This window comes from Phyllobates terribilis, unplaced genomic scaffold, assembly GCF_046119375.1.
Source record: "Phyllobates terribilis strain yellow unplaced genomic scaffold, ASM4611937v1 Scaffold_319__1_contigs__length_2182262, whole genome shotgun sequence".
Lineage (NCBI taxonomy): Eukaryota > Metazoa > Chordata > Amphibia > Anura > Dendrobatidae > Phyllobates > Phyllobates terribilis.
In genome coordinates this window covers 530,623-543,564 of record NW_027363079.1, presented here as the reverse complement: position 1 = coordinate 543,564, position 12,942 = coordinate 530,623, and positions in this window count along the sequence as shown.

The following is a 12,942-nucleotide window of genomic DNA, read 5'->3' as shown; positions in this document are numbered from 1 at the left end:
GTTAAATCACATTTATATGGTCAATTTTGTCTCATGCACAGTGCACTTAAACTATGGTATAATCTTTTAAAATGTATAGGTCTGATCAACTAAATATTGATCTGCTATGGACCTGATTGTTATAGCACTATGAACTTTGAATCACTTCTCTTTCCATTATTATCAGTAAGATAGTGATTTCAAACAGAGGTGTGTGATAATGACACTACTTTAATTTCATATAATTTGATTGATTATCATTTGTTGCATTATGACTTACCCTTAGCACACTAGGAGTGATCTATGTATAGAAACAGAGCTTCCTGTTAGGAGATATAGACATTTATGCAACAAATAGAAAAATGAATAGCAGCACTCACCTTAGTCCTTTGGCTAAAAAGTCCTTTTTGTCATAGCATTCTGGACAATCATATGCAGCGGTCTATCGGAGGTGCAGCGGAGACAGCGGGGAGACGAGAGGACGACGGCCGTTTCGCGACTTACAAACGCTTCTACGGGTCCAAACTTTAAAGGAAGTGCAAAAGATTCTTCCTTTATAGGAGGAGTTTAGTATACATAATTAAAATCTAATTAACATAAAAACATTCATTAAAAAAACATACAGATGCTATACAATATTCTATAAAAAGACTGCCATATCTAGCTTTTCATTTAGCCCTAGCGGGCCCTGGGCTTCTTCTTTTAATATCCATTTCCCTTCTCTTGCTAACAGGAAATGATTGTGATTTCCCCCTTGTATGGGGTATTTTAACTGTTCAATGCCTGGAAATTGCAGTACACGAGGGTTTGCATTGTGACATTCCCGAATGAGTTGAATCAATCTAGGTGAGCCTTTACCAGAGGAAATGGAATCATAGTGTTCTCTAAATCTGACAAATAAAGGGCGGATGGTTTTTCCGATATAATAGAATTTACATGGACAGTATAATATACACTGCTCAAAAAAATAGAGGGAACACTTAAACAACAGAATGTAACTCCAAGTAAATCAAGCTTCTGTGAAATCAAACTGTCCACTTAGGAAGCAACACTGATTAACAATCAATTTCACATGCTGTTGTGCAAATGGAATAGACAATAGATGGAAATTATTGGCAATTATCAAGACACCCTCAATAAAGGAGTGGTTCTGCAGGTGGGGACCACAGACCACATCTCAGTACCAATGCTTTCTGGCTGATGTTTTGGTCACTTTTGAATGTTAGTTGTGCTTTCACACTCGTGGTACCATGAGACGGACTCTACAACCCACAGAAGTTGCTCAGGTAGTGCAGCTCATCCAGGATGACATATCAATGCGAGCTGTGGCAAGAAGGTTTGCTGTGTCTGTCAGCGTAGTGTCCAGAGTCTGGAGGTGCTACCAGGAGACAGGCCAGTACACCAGGAGACGTGGAGGGGGCCTTAGGAGGGCAACAACCCAGCAGCAGGACCGCTACCTCCGCCTTTGGTCAAGGAGGAACTGGAGGAGAACTGCCAGAGCCCTGCAAAATGACCTCCAGCAGGTCACAAATGTGCATGTGTCTGCACAAACGGTTAGAAACCGACTCCATGAGGATGGTATGAGGGCCCGAAGTCCACAGATGAGGGTTGTGCTCACAGCCCAACACCGTGCAGGACACTTGGCATTTGCCACAGAACACCAGGATTGGCAAAGTCACCACTGGCACCCTATGCTCTTCACAGATGTAAGCAGGTTCACATTGAGCACATGTGACAGAGTCTGGAGAAGCCGTGGAGAGCGATCTGCTGCCTGCAACATCCTTCAGCATGACCGATTTGGCAGTGGGTCAGTAATGGTGTGGGGTGGTATTTCTTTGGAGGGCAGCACAGCCCTCCATGTGCTCGCCAGAGGTAGCCTGACTGCCATTAGGTAATGAGATGAGATCCTCAGACCCCTTGTGAGACCATATGTTGGTGCAGTTGGCCCTGGGTTCCTCCTAATGCAGGACAATGCCAGACCTCATGTGGCTGGAGTGTGTCAGCAGTTCCTGCAAGATGAAGGCATTTAAGCTATGGACTGACCCGTCCGTTCCCCAGACTTGAATCTGATTGAGCACATCTGGGACATCATGTCTCGCTCCATCCACGAACGTGACTTTGCACCACAGACTGTCCAGGAGTTGGCGGATGCTTTAGTCCAGGTCTGGGAGGAGATCCCACAGGAGACCATCCGCAACCTCATCAGGAGCATGTCCAGGTGTTGTAGGGAGGTCATATAGGCACGTGCAGGCCACACACAATACTGAGCCTCATTTTGACTTGTTTTAAGGACATTACATCAAAGTTGGATCAGCCTGTAGTGTGTTTTTCCACTTTAATTTTGGGGGTGACTCCAAATCCAGGCCTCCATTGGTTAATAAATTTGATTTCCATTGGTGATTTATGTGTGATTTTGTTGTCAGCACATTCAGCTTTGTACAGAACAAAGTATTCAATGAGAAGATTTCATTCATTCAGATCATGTGTTGAGTGTTCCCTTTATTTTTTTGAGCAGTGTATATACCACATGTTTGGTCCTGCATGAGAAATTATTTTACTTCGTGCCATATAGCTCCTATTTTTAGATTTTTCCCTGTAATGTGTGCCTGGCAAAAAGAACAATTACCACACCTGTAATTTCCAGTCAACGAATTTTCTTCTAACTATGTCTTTTTTTCGGTAGTGCGTCTAAATCTATTATGTATCAATAAATCTCCCAAATTTTTATTCCTTTTATATGAAAAAAAGTAACAGCTACCAATATGCTACTTCATTATGACAGTGCACATCTTTCTCATACTAAAAGAACTGTACCATATAGTCAATACTTGAGCATAAGAAAAATTAACAATACTGATCAAGGTTTTTTGAAACAGGCAGAGGAACTAACAGGTTCTCTAGGAGAGGATAGATACCCAATTACACTACCGAGAGAAGCACAAGATAGAGCACACAAGAAAAAACAACATGAATTAATCAAACAACAACATAAAAATGCAAAAGTAGATTCTAACCAAAAGAGAAAATGTATTTTTAATTTTAAACAAAGTGCCAACACAGATCTAATACAGAATGCAGTAAGGAACAATTGGCATTTACTTGAAAGTGATCCGGATCTCTGTGATATAGCTTTGAACAAACCATTATTTTCATATAGAAGGAATAAATATTATATTATAATATTATACTGTCCATGTAAATTCTATTATATTGGAAAAACCATTTGTCAGATTTAGAGAACACTATGATTCCATTTCCTCTGGTAAAGGCTCACCTAGATTGATTCAACACATTCGGGAGTGTCACAATGCAAACCCTCGTGTACTGCAATTTCCAGGCATTGAACAGTTAAAATACCCCATACAAAGGGGAAATCACAATCAGTTCCTGTTAGCAAGAGAAGGGAAATGGATATTAAAAGCAGAAGCCCAGGGCCCGCTAGGGCTAAATGAAAACCTAGATATGGCAGTCTCTTTCTAAAATATTGTATAGCATCTGTATGTTTTTTTTAATGAATGTTTTTATGTTAATCAATTAACTTTTAATTATGTATACTAAACTCCTCCTATGTGTAGAAGCGCTTGTAAGACGCAAAACGGCCGTCGTCCTCTCGTCTCCCCGCTGTCTGCGCTGCACCTCCGATAGACCGCTGCATCGAAATAAAGGACTTTTTAGCCAAAGGACTAAGGTGAGTACTGCTATTCATTTTTCTACTTGTTGCATAGATGCCATCCTTTAGCCTTTGCACCACTATTATTGTCCTTTATCACTGCTGGTGTTCAGCTATATAAATATCACACAGTGGTGCCTGAAGATTTTTTCCATTCTCCTGTTGGATATAGACATTTGACTCGGGTCATCCAGGGCATCTGAGGGCTAGCCGCCGTGGAGCGGGGGCGCCGTAACGCTTTCCCGATAGGGTGCCAACCTCCGCTGTTAGGCAGGGAAATTGATAGGTGTTAAATTAGGGTCATTTAGATAGTCAATATACAGAATTTTGAGGTATTTGAAAAGTTTCTTTTGGGTAAGGGTATGTGCACACTGTCAGGAATGGCAGCGCTTTGAAAGCAGCATACTGATGCTGCGTCCAAAGCGCTGCACACAGGTAAATCCGCATGTGTTTATTGAACACATGCGGCGTCACCGCAGCCTATACATTACACTAGTAGAATTTCTTTTGCAGTATGGAAGAGAAATTCTACTAGTGTAATGTATAGTCTTCACAGACAGCAGCATGTCAATTTCTCTTGCAGAGACTAGCATTTCAGCAAGAGAAATTGACATGCTGCGGTCTGTGAAGACGTGTCGCATGTCCTTCTCCGCGGGTGAGCCGCAGGAGCAGACAGACGGATAGTGGGCATGGGATTTATATAAATCCCACCCACTATGCTGTAACATCTGGCCGCTGCAGATTGGAAGCAGACCAAGTGTGCTGCGTCCAATCCGCAGCAAACACTGACCGTGTGCATGCACCCTAACACTTTATGGTGTCTGTGTGTTCGTGGTCATATTTTTGACATTTTAAAAACCCTCGTCAATAAAAATTTATGTTTTAACTGGTCCTATTATGATTCATAAATTAGCTTTTCGGGACATTTTTCTTAAATAAAATTCAGGAGCTTACAGGTCATCGCCCCTGGGTGACCCCGCGGCCATCTTTCGGCCCAGGGTCACCATGGAGACCATCGGCACAACGCCGATGGGCGCAGAGAGGGAGCTCCCTCCCTCTGTGAAACTCCTCGATGTCGCTGTCACTATTGATAGTAGCATCATAGGGGTTAAAAGCCCGCGATCAGTGCTAGCACTGATCATGGGCACTGCTACAGGGTGTCAGTCCTCATATAGAGCTAACACTCGCACTTGATCGCGGTGGCGGTCTCTGTGAGCCTGCCCGATGCGAGGAAGTATATGTAGGCGGTTTGCGGGATAGCAGCTCCCGTGGCGCCGTACATATACTGCTAGTCAGGAAAGGGTTAAAGAATCACAAAATAATGAAAAAAAAAACATGGTATGCGCTACCGATTCCAGACAATTTTGCATTCAAAAAGTTGAATGGCGTTCCTTCCCATTTGAGCCTTGCACCCGAACAGTAGATTTCCACAACATATGGGGTATCGGCAAACTTAGGAGAAATTGCACATCAAACTGTATGGTGCAATTTCTCCTGTTGCCCTTGTGAAAAAAAAAAAAATTGGGGTTAAAAGAACATTTTTTTTTGTAAAAATTTGATTTTTTTTATTTTCACAGCTCAACTTTATAAACTTCTATGAAGAACCCGGGGGTTCAAGTTGCTCACCACACATCTGGATACATTCCTTGAGGGGTCTAGTTTCTATTGTTTAAGCACATCAGGGACTCTCCAAATGCGATATGGCGTCCGCTAGTGATCCCAGCAAATTTTGCATTCAAGAAGTCAAATAGTTATTTCCCTTCCGAACCCTGCCATGCGCCCAAACAGTAGTTTTCCATCACATATTGGTCATCGGTGTACTCAGGAAAAACTGCATAACAAATTGTAAAGTGCACTTCCTCCTGTTACCCTTGTGAAAATGCAAAATTTGGGGCTAAAAATTTTGTAGGGAAAAATGTGATTTTTTTTTTTTCATAAGTTATGTTATAAACTTCTGCGAAGTATTGGGGAATTCTAGGTGCTCGACACACATCTAGATACATTCCTTCAGGGGTTTAGTTTCCCAAATGGGTTGACTTGTGGGGGGTGGCTTTCCACTATTCAGACACACCAGGAACTCCCCAAACACCACATGGCATCCGCTAATGATGCCAGCCAATATTGCATTCAAAAACTCAAATGGCACGTCTGTTCCGAGACCTGATATTCGCACCAACAGTACTTTTCCTCCACATATGGGGTATTGGCGTACTCAGAAGAAACTGCACAGCAAATTGTATTGTGCATTTTCTTACCCTTGTGAAAATTCTACTGTGTCATGAAAGTTAGCCGCCATCTTAGGTATGATACGTCATACCTGAAGATATTCCCTATTGTCACACAGCTTCTACCATGTCAGATTTCTGCAGCCCCTGGTAAACAGAGCAATTCGCCCCCACCTCTGGAGATCAGTCTCCAGAAACGTTTTTGATATGGTAAATAGATGGGCCATTTTTTCTGTGTCCAAGAAGGACAGAGTCAGCTAGGCCCCAGGGGGGTAATTAACACCTTGATGTCACTGGAAACCAAAAGCAAACCATTTGTGCATGCCTGCAAACCTTTCCATTGTCCAGGAACCATGTGCTTTCTTTGTGGAAAATGGCCACCCAAAAGCTACAAGATACAGTATCAATTTCTAACCACACGATACAAGTTAGGGAACCCAAATAAAATGTATCATGTGAGGAAGGTGCCCGCGGACACAATCATGGGACTCATAAATCCCTGAGTGGCCTGGAAAGCTGGATATTTAGAAGAACCATATACAAGGTCTCAGGGGAGGCATGTTTAGAGTCAATGGCTTCCCCACAAGAGGAGGATCACGATGAGACCTCTGGTGATACGATGAGGTCACCCCAGGGAAAGTTATGGGTACTTTTCTAAAATGAAGCTAAAATGAGCATTGGTTGGGGGGCGGGTTTTAGTAAACTGACATCACCAAGAGTGGGCGTGACAGGACTTTAGTATAGCCGACAGTCAGAAACCCCCTCAGTTTGACCCAGGAGATGATGTGAACAACTCCTACCGTCGGGTCCAGGTATCTGAGTGGGAGGAGCACCTTTGCCATGTGCTACTGAGGCCTGGACGACTGCAACTAAGCTTGAACCTGTGGGATCGCAATCCTCCCTTGCACCACAAGAACGGTAACTGATTTATCGTTGTTATTCCTGTGTTTTGTACTTCTAATTGCTATATTTCTTATTCTGGCCAAAATACCATTGTATAGTTAATGGTATAGCCTTGTAATCTAGTGTATTCTTATAATCGATTAAATCATAAATTAATCGTGGGCTGTATCCTTTACTCTGCATATACGAATCCATTGGTCCGGAAACGCTTGGCTGAAACGCTACTGGGTTGGTTCCTGACCCGATACAAGTCTATTAACGGACCGGGCTTGTATCAAACGAGAACTGGTGGCAGCATACCATCTGGGGGATTTGAGGAAGGCTAGCAGTGACGGTCAGAGGTGTGGATATATATTACTGGCGCAGCCAGGGGAATATATATACCGCCCTCACTGAAGAGGGCCTCAAATACCCAGAGGGCTACAGGACGGCCTCTCCGGCGACCACTCACTCTAGGTGCAGTACCTTGACTGACCTGAGAGGCAAGGGGGCGCCAGAGAGTTGTGCCTGTATCGTGGCGTCACGGATTGGTGACGTGTAAGGGACAACACACCACCGTGCTTTCCCCCCCTGGTAGCAGCTTCCTGGCACCACTTACTCTAGGTGCAGTACCTTGACTCACCTGAGAGGTAAGGGGGAGCCAGAGAGCTGCACCCACCGGCCGGCTTTCATCAAATCTACATTTGGGGCTTAATGAACATTTTTGTGGGAAAAATGTGACTTTTTATTTTCACGGCTCTACATTATAAACTTCTGTGAAGCATCTGGAAGTTCAACGTGTTCAACACACATCTATATACATTCCATGAAACAGGGGCGGACATACCGTCGGTGCAGCTGCACGTGGGCTCGGAGGTGCAGGGGGGCCCTTGCAGGGTGGCTAATAATGAGGGCAATTGCCCTCATTATGAGCAGCGGGCAGGGAGCGATTGATGCATCTCCGTTGCCAACAGGAGATAAGATAATGGCTGTGGAGCTGCACGAATCCATCCTCTGCTTCCTGCCCAGTGCTTTCTCTCTCATACAGGCGCGCACGGCTTGATGACATCAGCATGTAGTGCGCGCCTGTGGTAGAGGACAATGAATGGAGTGGGGAGAGGACAATGAGGAGTGGGGGAGATTATAATGGGGGGGTGCAGAGAGGTCAATGATGGGGGTGGGGAGAGAACAATGAATGGAGTGAGGAGAGGCCTCAACTGTACTTGAGGACACTTTCAAAGTTTTCCCAATTTTTCAGACTGACTGAATATATATATACAGTACAGACCAAAAGTTTGGACACACCTTCTCATTTAAAGATTTTTCCACATTTTCATGACTTTGAAAATTGTATATTCACACTGAAGGCATCAAAACTATGAATTAACACACGTGGAATTATATACTAACAAAATAGTGTGAAACAACTGAAAATATGTCTTATATTCTAGGTTCTTCAAAGTAACCTTTTGCTTTGATGGCTGCTTTGCACACTCTTGGCATTCTCTTGATGAGCTTCAAGAGGTAGTCGCCCAAAATGGTTTTCACTTCACAGATGTGCCCTGTCAGGTTTAATAAGTGGGATTTCTTGCCTTATAAATGGGGTTGGGACCATCAGTTGTGTTGTGCAGAAGTCAGGTGGATATACAGCTGATAGTCCTACTGAATGGACTGTTAGAATTTGTATTATGGCAAGAAAAAAGCAGCTAAGTAAAGAAAAAGGAGTGGCCATCATTACTTTAAGAAATGAAGGTCAGTCAGTCCGAAAAATTGGGCAAACTTTGAAAGTGTCCCCAAGTGCAGTTGCAAAAACCATCAAGCGCTACAAAGAAAATGGCTCACATGAGGACCACCACAGGAAAGGAAGACCAAGAGTCACCTCTGCTTCTGAGGAGAAGTTTATCCGAGTCACCAGCCTCAAAAATCGCAGGTTAACAGCAGCTCAGATTAGAGACCAGGTCAATGCCACACAGAGTTCTAGCAGCAACATCTCTACAACAACTGTTAAGAGGAGACTTTTTGCAGCAGGCCTTCATGGTAAAATAGCTGCTAGGAAACCACTGCTAAGGACAGGCAACGAGCAGAAGAGACTTGTTTGGGCTAAAGAACACAAGGAATGGACATTAGACCAGTGGAAATCTGTGCTTTGGTCTGATGAGTCCAAATTTGAAATCTTTGGTTCCAACCACCGTGTCTTTGTGCGACGCAGAAAAGGTGAACGGATGGACTCTACATGCCTGGTTCCCACCGTGAAGCATGGAGGAGAAGGTGTGATGGTGTGGGGGTGCTTTGCTGGTGACACTGTTGGGGATTTATTCAAAATTGAAGGCATACTGAACCAGCATGGCTACCACAGCATCTTGCAGTGGCAAGTTATTCCATCCGATTTACGTTTAGCTGGACCATCATTTATTTTTCAACAGGACAATGACCCCAAACATACCTCCAGGCTGTGTAAGGGCTATTTGACCAAGAAGGAGAGTGATGGGGCGCTACGCCAGATGACCTGGCCTCCACAGTCACCAGACCTAATCCCAATCAAGATGGTTTGGGGTGAGCTGGACCGCAGAGTGAAGGTAAAAGGGCCAACAAGTGCTAAGTATCTCTGGGAACTCCTTCAAGATTGTTGAAAGACCATTTCCGGTGACTACCTCTTGAAGCTCATCAAGAGAATGCCAAGAGTGTGTAAAGCAGTCATCAAAGCAAAAGGTGGCTACTTTGAAGAACCTAGAATATAAGACATATTTTCAGGTGTTTCACACTTTTTTGCTAAGTATATAATTCCACATGTGTTAATTCATAGTTTTGATGCCTTCAGTGTGAATGTACAATTTTCATAGTCATGAAAATACAGAAAAATCTATAAATGAGGTGTGTCCAAACTTTTGGTCTGTACTGTATAACAAGTGTATTCTTGTTATTTCTGTTAGTCACAGTGCCCTCTTTTATTACATATATAAAATGCCATAAAAGGAGGGGTTCTAGGCACATTTCTTGCACAGGGTCCCCAAGATGTCAGTGTTCGCCCCCGCCTTGAATGGTCTAGTTTATGGAGGTTTCCATTTTTAAATCACATCAGGGGGTCTCCAAAAGTGACATGGCGTCCGCAGTCGATTCCATCCATTTTTTGCATTCAAAAAGTCAAACAGTGCTCCTTCCCTTCCGAGCCGCTGTGCGACAAAACAGTAGCTTTCCCCCACATATGTGTTATTGGCGCACTCAGGAGAAATAGCACAAAATATTTTGGAGTCCATTTGTGAAAATAAAAAATTTGGGGCTAAAGTTACAAATTTTAGAAAAAAAATAAAATGTTAATTTTTTTCCTTCCACATTAATTCTTGTGATGCATTAATTCCTGCGAAGGGATAAACTTCTTGAATGTGGTTTTGAGGACTTTGAGGCGTGTAATTTTTAGGCCCTGTTCACACATGTTGTTTTTTTATGTCAAAAATCTGCAGCAAAACTGATCTCTGGAAGGAAATCAGCTGGGTCAAAAACAGAGGTTTTGCTGCATTATTTATGTTGTTTTGGTGCGTTTTTGGAGTTTTTTTTTGCAGAATTATCTCTTGTTCATGCTTTGTCTCTTTTATGCATGTAAATTAAGTACAGTGAAAAAAAAAATCTCATTCTGGTTTTGGCATAATAGTGGGGGAGGTAAATTGTTCAGGATTCATACTCATACGTCCAAGGTTGTAAAGGGGTTAAGGGTATAAAAATTAAAGGTTTGAAAATTGCGACATTTTCACCAAATTTCCATTTTTTTCACAAATAAACGCAAGTCATATTGAACAAATTTTACCACTAACGTGAAGTACAATACGTCATGAAAAAACAATCTCAGAATCAGTGGGATCCGTTGAAGCGTTCCAGAGTAATTACCTCATAAAGTGGTCAGAATTGTAAAAATTGGGCTGGCAGAAAGATGAAAACAAGCTTGGGGGGTGAAGGGGTTAAATAAAATTTGGTGAGATCATGGTCAAATGACCTTGATGTCACCAAACGTCCTTAGGAAGTCTTAACCTCGGAATAAAAACGCTGGTGACCTCTAAGGCTATGTGCCCACGATGCAGAAATGCTCAGGATTTTTCCCGAGCGTTTCTGCATCTCCCTGGCAGAAAAAAACACATGCGGATTGTACATGCGGATTGTACATGCGGATTGTACATGCGGATTGTACATGCGGATTGTACATGCGGATTGTACATGCGGATTGTACATGCGGATTGTACATGCGGATTGTACATGCGGATTGTACATGCGGATTGTACATGCGGAATGTACATGCGGATTGTACATGCGGATTGTACATGCGGATTGTACATGCGGATTGTACATGCGGATTGTACATGCGGAATGTACATGCGGATTGTACATGCGGATTGTACATGCGGATTGTACATGCAGATTGTACATGCGGATTGTACATGCGGATTGTACATGCGGTTTTCCTGCCAGGTACATGCGGAAGTGAAGTGTTCTTCACTGGCATTTCCACATGCGGGTTGTCAAGCGCTTTCCAAGCGATTTTAGCATCACTTGGAAAGTGCTTGTCAACTTGGTCACACTATATGAATCCATGCAACCGGCATATAGTGTGACCCGAGAGAATGTCAAAAAATAAACAAATAAATATATACTTACCCTCCGATGGCCCATGCTGGCTTGCTTCACCGTCCCGACTGCTGGCAGTGGTAAACTGAAGGACTTGCCGACGTCAGCGTCGCGTGACCCGTCACATGACTGTGACGTCAGCGCAGGTCCTTCATTCCATCGCGAACTGCCACCAAGCAAGGAGGAGCGCGCCGCGGGCCGCCAGAAGGTAAGTATCATATTTATTTTTTATTTTATTCTTTTTTTCACAGTTTCTATGGTACCCGGGTCCGGAGGAGAGTCTCCTCTTCTCTAGACCTGGGTACCAGCCGTACATTAGAACGCATGGAATGTGCATCTACATACAGTTATATGAAAAAGTTTGGGCACCCCTATTAATCTTAAGCTTAATGTTTTATAAAAATTGGTGTTTTTGCAACAGCTATTTCAGTTTGATATATGTAATAACTGTTGGACACAGTAATGTTTCTGCCTTGAAATGAGGTTTATTGTACTTACAGAAAATGTGCAATCTGCATTCAAACAAAATTTGACAGGTGCATAAGTATGGGCACCTCACCAGAAAAGTGACATTAATATTTAGTAAATCCTCCTTTTGCAAAAATAACAGCCTCTAGTCGCTTCCTGTAGCTTTTAATGAGTTCCTAGATCCTGGATGAAGGTATGTTTGACCATTCCTCTTTACAAAACAATTCCAGTTCAGTTAAGTTTGATGGTCGCCGAGCATGGACAGCCCTCTTCAAATGATCCCACAGATGTTCAATGATATTCAGGTCTGGGGACTGGGATGGCCATTCCAGAACATTGTAATTGTTCCTCTGCATGAATGCCTGAGTAGATTTGGAGCGGTGTTTTGGATCATTGTCTTGCTGAAAGATCCATCCCCTGCGTAACTTCAACTTTGTCACTGATTCTTGAACATTATTGTCAAGAATCTGCTGATACTGAGTGGAATCCATGCGTCCCTCAACTTTAACAAGATTCCCGGTGATGGCATTGGCCACACAGCCCCAAAGCATGATGGAACCTCCACCAAATTTTACTGTGGGTAGCAAGTGTTTTTCTTGGAATGCTGTGTTTTTTTGCCGCCATGCATAACGCCTTTTTGTATGACCAAACAACTCAATCTTGGTTTCATCAGTCCACAGGACCTTCTTCCAAAAAGAAATTGGCTTCTCCAAATGTGCTTTTGCATACCTCAGCCGACTCTGTTTGTGGCGTGCTTGCAGAAACGGCTTCTTTCGCATCACTCTCCCATACAGCTTCTCCTTGTGCAAAGTGCGTTGTATAGTTGACCGATGCACAGTAACACCATCTGCAGCAAGTTGATGCTGCAGCTCTCTGGAGGTGGTCTGAGGATTGTCCTTGACTGATCTCACCATTCTTCTTCTCTGCCTTTCTGATGTTTTTCTTGGCCTGCCACTTCTGGCCTTAACAAGAACTGTCCCTGTGTTCTTCCATTTCCTTACTATGTTCCTCACAGTGGAAACTGACAGGTTAAATCTCTGAGACAGCTTTTTGTATCCTTCCCCTGAACAACTATGTTGAATAATCTTTGTTTTCAGATCATTTGGC